Consider the following 15,822-nt stretch of genomic DNA (forward strand, 5'->3'; position numbering starts at 1 on the left):
CTGAGTGGGAGGGGTGAGACTAAAGATTCAAGAGCAAATTTTTTTTCCCACAGAGATGCTTCTGAAGTTTAGGACTAGAACAATCTATATGATTTCATTTTAGTTAGGTGCTCTTGACAAAGAAAGACCAAAGAGCTGGATGCATCTGATTCATCAAGGATCTTTAGGAACCCCATGTGCTTTGCTTCTATTATTCAAACAAATCTAAACAAGTCAAAACCTAAACCAGAGGGCATGATCATGGTTTGTTTTCTACCTAACTACATCCCTGACCTTTCATGTATTTATACAACAGTGGCCTATACCACAAATAGAGATGTCCAAAAAGATAAAATTGTGAATTAGAAGGTTTCCTATAATTGAAAGTGTTCAAAGAGAGGCTCTATGACTGTCAGAGATATTAAATGGGGAATTCATCCCATCCTCTAGAGGACCTCTCTGGCTCTTTCCAAGTCATAGCCTTCAGTGAGTTGTGAGAGGTAGGCAGAAGTTTGATTATAGAAGACCCTGAATGCCAGGCTAAATAATTTGGAATTTATTATATGGCACTGGGAAGCCCTTAATGGCCTTTGAGTGGGCAGAGGCATTAAGTGTTTTAAAAATAAAGGAGTCAGAATAGAATGGAAAGGGCCCATATGGACCATTTAATACAATACTTTCATTTTGTAAATGGTATGAGACCAGCTCATACAGCTATACAGTTAAAAGAGGTAGAACTGAGATTTGAACCCGGCATACTTTCTACTAAGTCACATTTGCATCTAGGTGGGAATATTTTTGAAATCTTTCATATTGACTGCCTGTGTCACTTCTAATAAGTGGAAAAAGTGTTGGATTTGTAGTTTGATTTTGAAGCCCACTTAACTACTTTTGGGATCTACAGCAAGTAGTCTGAGTTCCTCAAACTTTACTATGAGAGTGATGGACTAGATGACTCCCAGGTCTTCTCCAGCTGTAAACCTAAGGTTCTAATTCATTTATTCTTTTTGGGCCTCTGTTCCCTTATCTATGAAATTAAGAAAGCTGGGCAAAAATAAAAATTCTTAACCTATTTGTATCCTGTACCCCTTTGGCAGTTAAGTGGTATAATGAATAGAGTAAAGAAGACTATGACTTATCTTCATGTGTTCAAATTCACTTTTAGACACTTACTAGCTAAGTGATCCTGGGCAAGTCACTTAACTCTGATTGCCTCAGTTTTCTCATCTATAAAATGAGCTGGTGAAATGGAAAACCTCTCCAGTATTTCTGCCAGGAAAATGCTAAAGGAGATCACAAAGAGGTACAGCTGAAATGATTGAACAGCAACAACAAGGAATTTCTTTGTTGGTTTAGTGGAGCATCCACATCTCTTTTCAGAGAATTGTTTATAAATGTATAAAATAAAATAGACAAGATTGCAAAGGAAGCCAATTAAAATATAATTACCAAAATACTGTAAAAACATCAAGTTCACAATCCTAGGCAAAGAACTCTTGGACTATAGGATCTACAGGGTCCTTTTTAGTTTTTAATTTTATGATCCTATAAATTGCAGAGAGGCCAACTGAGACTGGAATGGAAGAAAATTATTTGTTATCTGTCCATAACAAAAAGAGTTGTCTAAGGGAGTGGAAGGGGCTTGTTTAATTGCTGGTTGACATCCAAAACAACCACAATAATAAAAATTATGCCATTTACTTGTATTGTGAGTTACAGTTTTCAAAACACCATATAACATGTCCCATGCTTGTGTTTACTGAAATACAAGGAGAATTCATTTTCTTTGCATAGAGTGACTCAGGGTATTGCATACCCAGGTACTGTTCAGTTGGTCTTGCATGTCTACAATGATTGTCTTCCCATTTCTGAGGTTTGGTGGTGATGGCAGCAGTGCCATTCCAGGGGAGGGATGTAGCATTTGGAAAACCTCCAGTCTTATGAGTACTTAGAAGGTCATGGGATGATGGGAGAACTTTCCAAAATGGAGATTTTAAAGTTCCCGCGCCTCTCTCCTTTGGGGGTTGGAGGTTGTTCTGGGCCATGCTGACTCAACGAAGACTGTTGTATTTGAATCCCCTAGGCTGGGTTTTTGGATCCAAGCCCTGCTGCCTAATGACTCCATCTGGAGAACCAAGGAAGCTCGATCAATCAGAATCAGGCCCCAAGGAAATTTAACAGTGATTAAAAAGTTGCCAATCTCTCTCAACTCCCCCAACCCCTCCCTCCCCTTCAAGCTGTCCTGTTTTTTTCCAGAATTTCTTTAAGTCTTTAAGACTGTATCAGTGTCTGGATTTATTGTTGTCTCTCTGGTACAAGTCCATGGAGCAAGGCATCTTTTTCTTTTTCCCCCCAGACTCATTCCATTTTATTGGTTCTCCCCAGGGTTATTACCAGAAGCTTGGAGGAAGTGTGGGCCAGCAGAATGAGCATTGAATTGGGAATCACTAAGGTTTGAATCCTAGCTCATTACGATCTCTGGACTTCAGTTTTTTTTTTTTTTTATCCATGCAATGAGAAGGGTTGGATTAATGACCTCTAAATTTCCTTCCAGCTGTGAATTTAGGATCTTATGAATTCCTACATCTGTGATATTGGGGAAGTCACATTCACATTCCTTCCCTGAGCTACTTTACTATTGTGAAATGAAAGGAATGGAGCAGATGATCTCCAAGGTTCTTCCTGGTACTCAATTCTGTAAACTCTATCTTTGGAGAGAAAAAAAAAAGTAACTTTGAGTCCTAAAGGAACAACAACGTGAAAACAGATAAAAAGTCCCCAGACTCTTCCCTTGGCCAGAGTGGTTAGAGCACTGTTCTTGGAGTCAGGAAGACCCAAGTTAAAATACAGTCTCAGATGCTTACTAGTGGTATGACTTTGGGCATTGTAGTTATAGGACCTGCTTGCCTCAGTTTCCTTATATGTAAAATGGGAATTAATAAAAGCACCTACCTTCCAGAGTTGTGAAACTCAAATGACATACTAATTGTTAAGTGCTTAGCACAGTGTCTGATACATAGTAAACACTATGTAAATATTAGTGAATACTGATTATTATTATCAGAATGGAGCTGGCTCCCAGTATCTACAGGCTGTCCACATGTTTTAGAAGCTTCTCCCCTTGCCCTGAACCTTTTTTTTCACCAACCTGCTATGATACTGGGAATTCTAACATGTGAGTCATTCTTCTGACTTAAAGCATCCCCCTTTTAAATTGGAAGGGATTTCTGCATTAGATTTGGGGTGGACTAAATGACTTTGGCTGAGTCATTTAACCTTGCTTTTACCCAAGCTGCCTCATCTGTCAAGGAAGGATAACAGCACCAGTTCCATCTGCCTCATGGTGGCAATGGGAAGATACATGGGGTAATGGATGGAAGAACACTTGGGAAAATGAAAAGCACCTTACCATGTGAGAGGTTGTGATGACTTTCCAGGGCTCATAGCCTATTCCTCAGGGTTCTCTCAGTGTCTTGAATTAAGGTATCCCTGGGCTGGTTGGCTTCTGTCCAGGGCCTCTGGGCTGAAAAAATCCAAAACCTTCTCTGTTTTTCCTTTAATGGGTTCCAGTCCTTGACGAAGCAAAGTGCACACAAACTCCACTTAAATGGTTTGTAACGCTACTCTGAATCGAGCCCTGAAGGATTATTAAAGTGATCCATCTTAATTACGCTGAAAATCACTTACTGGTCTTACATAATAATGCTTCATTTACAATTTCTACTTACACAGTTAAGGCTTACAGTCTCTCTCTCTCTCTCTCTCTCTCTCTCTCTCTCTCTCTCTCTCTCTCTCTCTCTCTCTCTCTCTCTCTCTCCCCTTGCAGTTTTTCTTTGAGTTCTATTCTCATTCTTTCTATGCTTTCAGTAGGACATTTCATCACTAAGAATTTTTTAAAGAGTACTTTTTTCACTGTTTCTCTGGAAATGAGGATAGGAAACTTAGAATGGAAGAAAGCCCAAGAGTCCCAAAGGTCACTCAATTTCCATCTCCTCCAAAAAAGCTACTTGATTGAGGGAATCAGAGCAAAAAAAATCTGAGAAAAAAAATTATAAAATTTTTTACAGTCACTTGTCTGTTATTCCTCCTTCATTTCTGAAGAGGGCCAGTGACATCATGGTTGATCTCTTGACTTGCTGTGAATTGGATTTAAGTGAGGCAAAGTTGCAAAAAGTCATCAGCCTCACTTTCTTTTTCCAGGGTCCAGTGACAGGACAAAAGTCATGATGTCAGTGGATGACCTTGAAGCCTTTGATGTCAAATAAGCTCTCAGCTGTCCACAGTACTTGTTTTGGTTGACTTCAACAATTTTGGAACAAATTGTTTTCATTCATTCATTTTGCCTTATGAAGTGATTGAGATAATTATCACCTTAACTCACCTACAATTCTGAAGCCTATTGAAGTATGGGATGTTCAAAAAGTGTCTAGAACCTCTGATATGAGAACTTGCTAAGCCCATTTTAGGGTTGTTTATTCACTTTTGGTGTCCACCTACTCCCTAATTTTCACCTGTGGCTCCAAGGAGTTGTAGAACTGTAGTGACCACATCCCAGTAAAACTGTCTGGGCAAATGGGCTAAACTATTGCCTATTCTTTGACCTTGGGCAAGTGAGTTAACCTTTTAGAACCTAAGTTTCTTCATCTATATAATGACAGTATTGATGTCTGCCCTTTCTACCTCACCTAGTTATCGTGATGATTTGATGCAATAATAAATGTGCAAAGTGCCTTTTCTTGTCCTTTGTTCTTGACATCAAGGAGTGATGCCACAAACATACAAGTCAATTGGATTTAAGTGAGGGGGAAGCTGTGCAAAGTCACAAGTCTTACTTTTTCCTCTGGAGCCATCTGGTGCCCCATGTCCGCTGACTTTAAATTCTGAATTTTTCCCTTTTATACCATACTGCCATCATTCTTTCATGTAATCCACTCTTCCAGTAAAGAATCTAGAAACCTGAACATTTATTCAAATCATTAATCATCCACAATTAAGCGAGGAGAGAGATCATTAATTGGAAAGAAAGAACATTTCCTAGCCAAGTTCCTTGATTCATGTCATGATGAGAGGGACTCAAGGAAAGACTTTTTTGAAGATTAATTCCTTTGTACTATTAATTCCTTTGTACTATTTCCTTTTAAAATACAAGTAAATCCTCTTTGCCAACCTGGGATAGTATCATTTGTTAATATTTTACATTATTTTACAAATTACGAAGTCATGAATCCTAGAATGTGAATTAGTTGGTAAGATTACTTTTGACAAGATATCTTGGGAAGATAGGGGATGGGAATTAGGACAGGTGATCATAGAATCACATAATTTGAGAGTTGGAGGGAACCTCAGTAGCCATTTAGTTCAACCCAGTTTTGAAAGGAATCCTCACTATAATATAGGTGGAATCTGGAAAATTTTGGTCCCCCATTTTAAAGATGAGTAAATTGAACTTTAGAGAGGGAACTGCTGAATTTATTCCCTGATGCCTGCCTCTCAGGCAATGAAAAGATCATGGTCTCATCCAAATTAAACTGGCAGTTGTTATTTCTTTACTTCCTCCCCAAGGCCCTGTTTCTAGTTATCTTGCATCATATTTTTCCAACAGTTTTATATCTCTTTCCTGGCAAATCTTCATAACAACAAAGGAAAATGAGGGTTATCATAACTTCTTACAGATGAGGGAACAGTCTTTCTCATCCACTGAATCATGGAATCATCCAAGCAGTTAAAGATAAAAGGGAACAAAGGTGCCATTTTGTTCAACCTCATTATTTTACAGATGAGGAAATTGTAATTGTAGAATTTAGAGTTGCAATATCCACTCTAGCTCCCTCATTTTACAGATGAGGAAACTAAGGCTCAAAGAAGGGAAACTATTTGCCCAAGTTTGTACTGTTAGTTCCAGGCAAAGTCAATACTGGAATTAAGGCCCCATGATTCCCTGTCCATTGCTCTGTTATTTAGGGGTCTAAATATAACTTTTAGCAGAAAATAGAAGTATCTGGAGGATCCATTTTATGGCCAATGAGCTAGAATCTCTGCCAGTGTCAAAACTTACCTGTAATTAAATTTTCATTAAGTCAGTCCTCCATCCCCCATGAAAGGAAAGGTTAAGTTATTTAAATAGCCTTTGTGGACCTCTTCATTAGTCTTTCAATAATTGACATATGGCTTTCTTGGTAATGTCTGGGACATGAGCTACACAAATTGATACCAGATCAGAATTGAGCTTTTGGGACTTAGGCAGATGATCCAAGAAAACATAATGGGCTGGGGTCCTTTTCCTTCACCATCTCCAAAATGAGCTAAAAACTGTTCTTCAGACTTTGGGTCCTGACTCAGTTATTAACTAATTGTATGATCTTTGGAGAGATGTTTCCCTTTTTTGAGGTCTAGACTTTTCATCTCATTTTATATCTGATTCTGAAAGAAATTGTGACTTGCTGGAGTCACACAACCTGTGCATATTTGAGACAGAATTTGAATCCAAGCCTACCAAACTAAGTGCTTTATCTACAGCATCACTTCAGGGATACCTAATGTGGAGAATCATTCATCATGTGCTACCAAATCTTTCTCAAAGTGGTGGTAGGTAGGTGGCAGATTTTTTTTCCTCCTATGAATTGAGGAATCCAGAATATACCTAAAGAGTAATTTGCCCTGTCCTTCACTGAATGTTGGGTTCCCATGGTCAGTTGATAAAATCTTTTGACTCAATGTAGAAGTCTTTGAAACTGCCAACCAGTGTTTCTGGGTCAATGATACCTTTAAAGGGCCTTTGACAACTCTGACAATTTCCTAGGAATATTTTTAGTTAGGAAGCCCCTATTGACAAACCTATCTAGTTTTGAATAGGAGGGAGCTGTTTTGTTAAGATATTGTAGGGGTTGAAGAAAAAGGTGAAAATGAGTATGAATGGGGTACTTCCATGCAGATAGGATACCACAATGGGCAGCCCCTGGGAAAATAAGGATGAGCAGTATAAGGCAATTAGATATCTGACTGGTAGAGGAAGCCAAGAGTGAGGAGTCCTTGGATAAGGGTAGAAGAAGGATGCTACAAGCAGTTTTTATATTTCTCATAAATTTACTTAAGGTCTTTATCTACCAGAGCAGAATTAGATTCCTTAATACCATAAATTCTGTCCCTTTTTACATGATTCCTTTCCTCCTAAAGCAGGGGGTGAAGGGGGTAGGGAATGTGGATCTAGAGGGGTAGAAGGGTAGGGTGGTGGGGGTGGAAGTGAGGGGAAGATATATGGGGTTAATGAGGTAAGATTCAAACTGCTCTGGTTTTTTCCTTCTCTTCACTTTGGCAAACCCAATATCCTTGAATTTCTCCCATGTTCACATTTTTGCATAAATGGAATTACTCTCTTATTATTTTCTTCCCTTAAAAAAAAGTTTCTGCCTAAGCAACTTCTTGCTCAGCTGAATCAGCTGCCAGAATAGCCATCTAGGGACAGGAGTTGCAGCCTCATTCATCAATCTGGTGATTTTCCAGGGATTGCTGTATAGCTGTCTCAGGAATACTCATTGTCGAACCCTGCAATGAAATCATCTGTTAACATGGTCCGTTCATGTTTGACAGAATGCAATTGATCAGGCCCATACAGGTATATTTTACTGTCAATCCCATTTACAAACACATCCTTCTCCCTTGCCAGCATCAGGGTGTAAGTTTGTAGGCTGCCTATGTTAGGTTCTCTAGTTTCCAAGTGGTTTTCTGCAATTGAAAGCAAGAGATAAGATGAATAACATCAACTCACCATCAATCCATCAGTCAAGCCATCATCAAAAGGTTTGCCCTACTGTGAACTAGGTTCTGTGCTAGTGATTACCTGATTGTCTTCAGACTTTGGATTCTAATTCTGACTCTGGGGATACAAAAGCATCAATGAAATAGTCCTTGTCCTCAAAGAGTTGACACTGGGGATGGGGTGAGTTTGGACAATACACCCATTGTCTGTTTAGTGCCCATCTATACCTATTTTTGTTGTTATTTAATTGTTTTTCATTCATATTGATGCTTAATGATCCCATTTGAGGTTTTTCCCTTTTTTAATAGTATTTTTTTTCCCCAATTACATGTCAAGACAATTTTTAGCAATCATTTTTACAATATTTTGAGTTCCAAATTTATCTCCCTTCCTTTCCCTACCTCTTCAAAAATGGTAGGCAATTTGATATAGGTTATCTCTGTGCTATCATGTAAAACATTTTTCATTTTTGATATTAGTTATAGTTGTGAAAGAAGAAACAGACTTCTAGTCAGGATGGTAGAGAAAAAACAGAACTTCTCTTAAACATTCCTGAATTTCCCTCAGAACTAACATTAATCAAGCCTCTTAACAGATTTTGAAGTGGCAGAATGCATCAAAGATCAGAGTGAAACATCATTCTTGGTTGAGGGAGCTAAGTTATGGAGTTAGGACTTGTCTGCATAGTGGGTGGCTCCAGTGTGCAAGGAAAGCTCCAGTGCAGGTACCCAGGACCCCATTCAGCCTGCATGACTGATCTAGACTGCTGGACCCTGATAGTAATCTTCTGCTATTCTTAGCCTGGTGTACATAGCAAGGAGACAGTCCCAGATGTTCCCAGCCTAAAGCTGCTGAGTTTCCCCAGGGCCAATGACTGAACCACAGAGAGAGCCATAACCCCAGGTGTTCCTACCTCCCCCAAGGAGGGAGTGGCTAACCCTGAGCTGAGAGCCTCTGGTATTTCCAGCATGGCCAGCCTAGCCACTAGACTGCCTGTGGACAACCCTGAGATAGCTCCAAGTGTTTCCACTGTAGGGAGTAGGTAACTGCCATCTCCAGTAAAGTCAGCCCAGAGATAGAGAACCCCAGTTTTCCCTTACCAGTGAGTTTACCAACCAACTCCTAGGAGTTCCTAACATCTCAAGTCCACAGCAGTTTGCAAACCTCTAGGGTTCTCAACAACAGAGGTTTGCAAGTAAGTTCCTCTCCCAACACAAGAGTCATGGGATAAATAACAGAACTCACAATGAAGAAAGACTAGAGAAAACCAGAATCCATTGAAAGTTACTTTGGAGATAAAGATGGACAAAACACAAACTCAGAAAAGGAGAGCAGAAGGGGAGTTATATGCGAAGCTATGGAGGAAAATATGAATTGGTCTCCAATCCAGAAAGACTTCTTAGAAGAGCTCAGAAAAGATTTTAAAATTCAAATGGAAAAATTGGATAAAAAAATGCAAGAAAAATCAACATTTTGCAACAAAAACTTACAGAAGAAAATAAATCCTTTAAAAATATAATTGAGCAATTGGAAAAAGATAGCAGCTCTTTTAAAAATAAAATTGACCAATTGGAAAAGGAGATGCAAAAGCTAAATGAAGAAAACACCTCTCTGAGAAATAAAATAGGACTAATAAAAGCTAATGATTTAAAGAGAAATCAAGACCCTGTTAAACAAAATATAAAAATATAAGAATATGTAAAATACCTCATTGGCAAAACAACTGACCTGGAAAATATATCCAGGAGAGATAATTTAAGAATAATTGAAGAGTGGCTAGGTGGCGCAGTGGATAGAGCACTGGCCCTGGAGTCAGAAGTACCTGAGTTCAAATCCGGCCTCAGACACTTAATAATTTACCTAGTTGTGTGGCCTTGGGCAAGCCACTTAACCCCATTTGCCTTGCAAAAAACCCTTAAAAAAGCAAAAACAAAAATAATTGAACTATCTGAAAGCTATGATTAAAAAAAAGAGCCTGGATTCCTTACTTCAGAAAATCATCCAGGAGAATCGCCCTGATTTCTGGAACCGGATGACAAAATAATCATTGAAAGAATCCACTGATCACCTCCTGAAAGGGCTCCTAAAATGAAAATGCAAAGGAATATTATAACCAAATTTCAGAATTATTAGATTAATTCTTCAAGTGTCCAGAAAGAAGGATCGCATATGGGACCTGGCTGCATCAACATTAAAGGATAGAAGAGCCTGGAATATGGTATTCTGGAGGTCAAGGGAGCTTGGATTACAACCAAGAATCAACTTCCCCCCAAAAACTGAGCATATTCTTTCAGAGGAAAAGATGGATACTTATTGAAATAGGAGACTTTCAAATGTTCCTGAAGAAAAGAACAAAGCTGAACAGAAAATATGATATTCAAGAAATACATGAAAAGGTAAAGAGGGGGAAAAAAGACTGCTATCCAATAAAATTAAACTGGATACATCCCTACCTGGGAGGAAGATGCTCATAACTCTTTTTTTTTTTTTGGTTTTTACAAGGCAAATGGGGCTAAGGTCACACAGCTATTATTCAATAATGTGTTAGAAATCCCATAGCAATAAGAGAAGAAAAAGAAATTGAAGGAATTATAATAGGTAATGAAGATATAAAACTCTCATTCTTTGCAGATGATATGATGGTATACTTAGAGAACCCTAGAAAATCATCTGAAAAACTAATTGGAAAATGGAGCAGTTTATGACCAAAGAAGAGATAAACATTATAAAAGACAAAATGGATAATTTTGTTTACATGAAATTGAAAAGGTTTTGAACCAACAAGACCAATGCAACCAAGATTAAAAGGAATGCATTGAATTAGAAATTCAATTTTTACAACTAATGTTTCTTACAAAGGACTCATTTCTAAAATATATAGAGAACTGAGTCAAATTTATAAGAAAACAAGTCATTCCCCAATTGATAAAAGATCAAAGAGTATGGAAAGGCAATTCTCAAATGAAGAAATTAAAACTATAATCATCTAAAAATTGTTCTAAATCATTATTGATTAGGGAAATACAGATTAAAACAACTCTGAGGTATTACCTCAGACCTATTAGATTTGACTAAAAGAAAAATAATCAATGTTAGAAGGGATGTGGGAAAACTGGGACACTAATGCATTGTTGGTGGAGTTGTGAAATGATCCAATCTTTCTGGAAAGCAATTTGGAGTTATGCCCAAAGGGCAATGAAACTGTGATCCACCCTATGATCCAGCAATACCATTACTAAGTTTGTATCCCAAAGGGATCATTAAAAAGGGTAAAAAAATCACATGTACAAAAATATTCATAGCAGCTCTTTTCATGGTGATAAATAATTGGAAATTGAAGGTTTGCCTATCTATGGGGGGAATGACTAAATAAATTGTGGTATATGAATGTGATGGAACAGTATTGTTCTATAAGAAATCATGAAGGATGGGACTTCAGAAAAGCCTGGAAAGACTTACATGAACTGATATGGAAAGAAATGAGCAGAACCAGAAGAATATCACACATATGAACAACAACCCTGGATGATCAACTATGTTGGACTTGTTCATTTCAGCAGTACAATAATAAAAAACAATTCTAAAAGACTTGTGGAAAATATCACCCATAACCAAAGAGAGGACTGTGGAGTTTAAATGCAGACCAAAGCTAGTTACTATCTTCAATTTTTAAAAGTTGTCCTATGTATTATGTCATTATTTTCTCTCTAATGTTTTATTTTTTCATTTGGATTTGATTCTTCTTTCACAACATGATTATTATGAATCTATTGTTTTGCATAATTACACACTTAGAGCCTATATTAGATTGCTTTCTGTCAGGGGAGGGGGAGGGAAGGAGAAAAATATAAAATTTAAAACCTTGTAAAAATGATTGGTGTAAACTACCATTGCAGGTTATTGGAAAAAAAAAAAGAAGAAACAGATCAAAAGAAAAAACCCACAAAAATAATAAAGGAAGTGTTTGACTTTTTCTACTGCTATGATTGTACCAATTTCCCCTGTAACTTAGGACACAATCAGAGTCCTACTTACTTCTCAAATTACTTTTACCTGATGATTCCAGCCTGCAGCAAACTCTCCCTTCCCTGAATTCTAATCACCCTTGAAGTTCGTGCACTTCTCTTTGACATTGTGAGTAGTAGTAATAACTTTGGAGGAAAAGTAATGGTATTAAAGGTGATTTGGAAAAGCTTCCTGAAGAAAATGGGAATTTGAATAGCTAGGTAAATAGAGGTTGGACCTGAAGTCAATAGACTTGCTTTTTGAGTTCATCTCTGACCTCAGTCATTTATTAGCTGTGTGACTCTGGGCAAGTCACTTAACTTTTTTTGGCCTCAGTTTCCTTATCTGAAAAAGGAATTGGCAAACTTCTCTAGTATCTTTGCCATAAAACAAAACAAAACTCCAAATGGAGTCATGAAGAGTCAGATATGACTAAAAAGTGCTACCATCACCACCACCACCACCAAGAACCTGTCAAAGGCATCCATGACACAACAAATGTTAAGGATCCCTGACTTCAACAATCTCCAAGTTTGCATACAGTTCCAAATTTCTCTGATATAGTGGTCTTTTGAAGAAGTAAGGTCTTTTGTACCATGCCTTTTAGAAGAGAGTAGTCTAGTCTGTTATCTGGTCCAATTCCACAGAATAATTTTACTTAAAGCAGGCAGGACCCACCAGTTATAGTTTCAGTGGGGCCAGGACAGATGAAGGGAATTTAGGACTACTCAGTTCTGCCTGTCTCAAAGAAATGTTCATTTGACTTCTTTGCTTCAATCTGAATGAGTAATTTATCCATTCTTCTGTCCCTGCCTCTCATTTCTTGCCTCAGCCAGGTCTCAGGGCAACCTCCCATGGTCCAGCTCTCAGAATTAATTTCAACCCTCTTGCCTGCTCTCTTTCCACATCATGGGCATTGGAGGTTTTGTTCGCTAATTCATTTCCAAAATCAAATCAAGCCCTTGGAACGAACCCCAACCTATAGGGTCCCTTCTTAATTACCTGATGTTATTTAAAGTGATTTGAAAAGCAACTGTGTAAAACTTCCAAAGGGGAATAGGTGTCGAATCGGCAAAAGGAAACAATTAATTTTGAGGGGAAAGCTGTACATGTCTCTGACTCACACTTAACTAGTTCTCATTAAAGAAGTACAACACCTTGGAGGGACATTATACAAGCAAGGTATCTCCTGGGAGGGCCTTCCAGATACCCTAGGAGACTCAGTTTTGCTGGCAATCAGTTCCAGGTGAGAAGACATTGACTATCCTTGGTAAATTGCAGGACCTGTCCCTGGTTCCAATACAAATGGAGATTAGCGTTTTCTTCTTTGGTCTTTTCATAGTCTATTCCAATAGAGATCCTGCATGTACATTCATTCCTACACAGGGATAAATCCTAGGAACCTGTCTCCTCTATTCTTCCTTGGTATAGTAGAAATGATTTCAAGTTCACACAAGTCAGAGATGGAACTAGAATTTAATTCCTCAAAATCAAAAGTCAGTGCTTTTCCTATCATACTGTGGTAGCTAGGAGGACCTCTATCCTGGGATGGATCATTTCACGGCTTTGAGTCTCAGTTTCTCTATTTGTAAAATGAGGGTGTTGGATAAAATGGCCTCTAAAGAGCCTTCCAGCCTTAAATATACTATCCTAGAATTCTGTGAATTCTCTTGCCTAATATCACATAAGTGATATGTAACAGAGTTGGAATTTGAAGTCAAATTTGTTATCTCAAATCTCTGATCAATATGCTGAACAGATATCTTTAAGTATAAGGACCCAAAAGAGGAGGAATTAGGCATACTATCTATCAACAAGAAGACAGAACAAGGAAGAATTATAGCAGTTGTTGCAGAGGCAAATTTAGGTATGATTTAAGGAAAATAATTTCCAGTAATAAGATTTGTTCCAAAAAGGAATGTACAGCTGTAGGAAGTTGGGAGGTTTCCATCCCTGTCATCAAGTACAGCCTGAATGACTCTTCTTGGGAGGGTTTAGAAGGAATTCCTGTTCATGGAGAGATAGAATGAAGTGACCTCTGAGACCCTTTCTGACTTTTAGATACTGCTTGTCTGCAAGAATTGGATCGAAAGAAAAACAGTATTCAATTTCCCATCTATGAGACTGTCCAGGCTTTCTTCCTGGAATATACTCTGTCCTAGAGTACACTCTGGACTCATTTCAACCTCTTAGAATATTGAGCTTTCTTTAAAGCTTACCTCAAGCTCCCTCTTGTGAGAGGTCCTCCCAGACGCTAGTGGTTCCCTGCCCCTTCCCTCCCCCTCTCCAGGTGGGGCAGAGGAGAGTGCTGTATACACATTAACTGTGGGACTGTGGGCAAGTCACTCAGTTGATTCTTTGCCTCCATTTCCTTAAGTGCAAAAGAGAAAGAGAAACAATAATAATACCAATTCCCATGTTATTATGAGGATAAAAGGAGATAATATTTGTAAGGTGCTTTGCTAACATTAAAGCTTTATAGAAAGGTTAGCTGTTTTTATTCTGGGGCAACTAAGTACCACAGTGGATAGAGCACCTGACCTGGAGTCAGGAGCTCAAAGCTATCCTCAGATGGTTACTATGTGACTCTGGATAAGTTGCTTAACCCTTAGGAGTTGGAGGAGGAAATGGCAAACCACTCGAGTATCTCTGCCAAGAAAGCCCAAATGGGATCATGAAGAGTCAGACACGACTGAAAAGGACTTAAGTTATTATTCTATAGCCCTAACTTTCCTTTTTCTAATCCCTTTAATCTTCTTCAAGAGCCAAGAATATGGTACTAGAGGTCATAGGTTTAAGTCCCAACCCCGCCACTTATTTTCTACCTGTGTGACCTTGGACAAGCCACATTATGCTTTGGGTTGTCAGTTTTCGTTTTTACAAATTGAGGAGGATTGAGCTGGATGGTCTCTCAAGTCTCTTCTAAGCCTTAAATCCTCATGGTGCTCCTTTTATATTGTACACTGAGCTGTGGAGGTTTTCAATTTCTAATTATACTGCCATTTGTGTAGAACATATGACATTATAGACACAGCTTGTCTGATGAAGAAACAAAGATCTGGTTTAATTCAACAAACATTTATTATGCCTATTATATGTGTGTGGCACTATTTCTCATAATTTATGAATGGCTCTTTTATACTTTACAAAACACTTTCATACATATCAGCATGCTTGAGCTTTTCCACCTTCCATAAACCTAAGGGGCTTTTGGGACTAAGGTCTGGAATTTGCTTCAGTCACCACATTGGTTTCTCTTTTTCCAACAGATGACTCAAGGACAGGAACGTGGTGAGGGGGTGGCAGGTGAGGCAGAGTTGAGCTTCACCTCTGATTGTGAAGGGTATTTGCAATCAGAGTGAGGCTCAGCTCTGTCTCACCTGTTGCCCCCTCACCACACATACCTACTCAGGGAAGGGCTAAGTCAACTTTGTCCACATGTGGTTGGATGGTATAACTCTACCTCTGTAGTTTAAGAGACCAGGGCAACAACACAGTCATCATCTGCTCAGTCTAAGAAGACTCATATAATTGGGGATATCTAGATGGTAATCACCTGTTGGATAATTTGACCAGCATATAAGGAAAGTAATAAAATCTCCACCACCTTGCTGCTCTAGGAGTTCATATTTCCCATTTTAAAAAGCACTTTACTGTCATTAACTACTGTGATTAATTTACTTAGTAGCAAGTAGATTTTTCTCCACTTGGGGCAAGTTTGGATTATTCAGAGAGGTGGGCCACTCTCCCAAAAAAGGACTACACTTACTTACCAGTTACACCTGGCTGGAGAACAGAATTGAAATGGTGACTCAGCTTTCTTTTTTTGTGTGTGTGTGTTTTTTTTTTCCATCTAAGCTTTACTCTCTAATACAAATTCTGATTCCACAAGCTGGATAAGAAACAGGAGAGTCAGTTCCAGGAGATCCCTCTATTTTTTTTTTAACCAACTCATTTGACTGGAGACAGGCTTTGTGTCTTCTCTATTGCACTGCCAACTTGTAGTTGATATGATGTGGTGAACAAAGTTCTGAATTTGGTATCTGAATTCTACTACTTATTACTGTTCAAATATACTGTGG

The 15,822-nt window shown here is 38.4% G+C and overlaps 2 long non-coding RNA genes across 2 annotated transcripts in view; one reads left to right on the plus strand and one right to left on the minus strand.

Moving 5' to 3' along the window:
• Window positions 1-15,822, plus strand: part of LOC141507366 (uncharacterized) — a 479,100-nt gene that overhangs the window by 118,201 nt on the left and 345,077 nt on the right. The gene's annotated exons all lie outside the window — the stretch shown is intronic.
• On the minus strand, window positions 1,702-14,106 carry LOC141521819 (uncharacterized). The gene is made up of 3 exons (XR_012478066.1): window positions 13,960-14,106; window positions 3,389-3,502; window positions 1,702-2,104 (listed from the first exon to the last, which is right to left on the minus strand). It is a non-coding gene; the product is annotated as an uncharacterized LOC141521819 (long non-coding RNA).

The sequence above is a fragment of the Macrotis lagotis genome, chromosome 1 (genome assembly GCF_037893015.1).
Source record: "Macrotis lagotis isolate mMagLag1 chromosome 1, bilby.v1.9.chrom.fasta, whole genome shotgun sequence".
Taxonomy (NCBI): Eukaryota; Metazoa; Chordata; class Mammalia; order Peramelemorphia; family Peramelidae; genus Macrotis; species Macrotis lagotis.